Source organism: Asterias amurensis, chromosome 3, assembly GCF_032118995.1.
Source record: "Asterias amurensis chromosome 3, ASM3211899v1".
Lineage (NCBI taxonomy): Eukaryota > Metazoa > Echinodermata > Asteroidea > Forcipulatida > Asteriidae > Asterias > Asterias amurensis.
The window spans coordinates 10,060,301-10,062,783 of record NC_092650.1 but is presented as its reverse complement, the minus strand read 5'-3'; the positions used below and the strand labels follow the sequence as shown (position 1 = coordinate 10,062,783).

Here is a 2,483-nt window from a genome sequence, read left to right as displayed (position 1 = left end):
CAACAAGTAGATTTTGTTTCTGTTAGTTTTACATTCAATAAAAACATCACTAGTATTTTGACACAATCTCTAAAGGTATGCCCTTTTATTCATTACTCTACTAGCCAAACTTTCACCTCCATCCATCATGGTTCACAGGGTCATATGTAACAACCACCCACACCATTTATCGCACCGAATATAATCCCAAACTAATAAGAAGAAACCTGGTTTCTAAATGAATTTTTTGATCGTATGTATTTGTTTTTTATTTCATGCAATGATGATATGTGACTGAACCATCCAACGGAGTTGCTGAAATTGACCTGTCGCTGTATCTGGATGCCTCACTTTCTACTTCAAAAGGTGGATATTTTTTCTTTAGACAAGATGTTTTTAACAAATCCAATCTGTTTTAAGCTCTATTTAATTGAGGACCTTCTTTGTTTTAATTTTTCTTTTGATATGTTATTCAGGTTGGCTGCTTGATGACTGACCGGGGCGTTGACTGAACCATCTAATGGAGTTGCTGGAATCGACCTGTTGCTGTAGCTGGACGCCTCACTCTCCACTTCATAAGGTAGATATCTTTTTTTTGAGATAAAGAAGTTTTGGACAACATTAATCTGTAAAAGCTCTATTTAATTCAGCATTTTCCTGTTTTAGTTTAATTTGATGTGTTATTCAGGTTGGCTGTTTAATGACTGACTGGAACGTTGACTGAACAACCGCCTAATGGGGTTACAGGGATCGACCTGACACTGTATCTGGCTGCCTCAGTCTCTACTTCAACAAGTAGATTTTGTTTCTGTTATTTTTACATTCAAGAAAAACATCACTAGTATTTTTACACAATCTCTTAAGGTATGCCATTTTATTCATTACTCGACTAATCAAACTTGCACCTCCATCCGTCATGGTTCACAGGGTCATATGTAACAACCACCCACACCATCTATCGCACTGAAAATAATCCCAAACTAATCAGAAGAAACCTGGTTTCTTAATGTATGTTTTGATTGTATGTATTTGTTTTTTATTTCATGCAATGATGATATGTGACTGAACCATCCAACGGAGTTGCTGAAATTGACCTGTTGCTGTATCTGGATGCCTTACTCTTGACTTCAAAAGGTGGATATTTTTTCTTTAGACAAAGAAGTTTTTAACAAACCCAATCTGTTTAAAGCTCTATTTAATTCAGAACCTTTTCCTTATAGTTTTCTTTTCATGTGTTATTCAGGTTGGCTGCTTGATGACTGACCGGGACGTTGACTGAACTGTCTAACGGAGTTTCTGGAATCGACCTGTTGCTGTATCTTGACGCCTCACTTTCTACCTCAAAAAGGTAGATATTTTTCTTTTCGATAATTTAAAATACAATGATTTCAATCTGTAAAAGCTCTGATTAATTCAGAACCTTCTTGTTTTAGTTTTCTTTTGATGTGTTATTCAGGTTGGCTGTTTAATGACTGACCGGGACGTTGACTGAACCATCCAACGGAGTTGCTGCAATTAACCTGTTACTGTACCTGGATGCCTCACTCTCTACTTCAAAAGGAGTACAATTTTTTTCTGTAGGCAAACAAGACTATGTTCGTATCTGGAAAAAGTTCTTCTTAATTCAGCATCGTCCTGTTTTGTAATCAGGGCCAAATTTCATCTGGCTGTTTAAGCAAAAAATATTGCTTAACAGTTTTCTGCTAACCAAAACAAAAGCAGGATACTAGTCATAAATTGTACATGTGACACGGTATTTTGGCATATTAATGTTGTGCTTAGTTCCCTGTGGAGCTTAAGCAGCGTTGTAACATGGACCCTGATGATCTATATTTGTTTTCATATGGTTCGTCCTGATGTGAGTACATTGTTATTTTCTTTCAGATGATTGTGACGACTGCTTTTCTGCCCTCCGTCAATATGGACCATGAAGATGTGACAACACAGTACAAAGAGAGATACATCATGGCTTGAGGAGATGGACATCAAAGTATTTCTCAGCTACATACCAGGGTCCCAAGTGGAGTTTGAAGGTAGGATCTCTTTTAGCTAAGCTTAAGCTGAAAGTTTAGAAATCCATTAAAGTGCAGAAAATATACATTTCTTACGTCTCATAATTAAAACATAGTCCCATATTACCTTGCACCAATACTGTGTTGTTAAACTGCAGGCGCGTCACTGAGTGAGAGATATGCATGCTTTATAAAAAGCCATTTTTGTGGTTATTATTACACACTCATCTTTGACCTTTAAATTAAAACCTGAGTTAAATCTTGAGTTTAAAGGTCAAAGATGAGTGTATAATAGTGACCACAAAAAAAAAGTTAAAACTTTTTTTTTTACGTTTGATCATATTATTACAGGATTATCGTGAAGAAAACTCTTTCTTCACCACCTCATCTAAGGCGTCATGTCAACAGATGGACACATTGTATAACAGAATGAACCCCAAGAACACAAAGAGGCAGATCAAGTTGGCCTTGGATGGACGGCACAACAGAATG

The 2,483-nt window shown here is 36.5% G+C and overlaps 1 long non-coding RNA gene across 1 annotated transcript; it reads left to right on the top strand.

The window, feature by feature from the left end:
- Positions 1–1,041: 1,041 nt before the first annotated feature.
- LOC139935442 (uncharacterized) lies at positions 1,042–2,007 on the top strand. Its single transcript, XR_011785808.1, has 3 exons — positions 1,042–1,113; positions 1,223–1,327; positions 1,864–2,007. It is a non-coding gene; the product is annotated as an uncharacterized lncRNA (long non-coding RNA).
- The last annotated feature ends 476 nt before the right edge of the window (positions 2,008–2,483 follow it).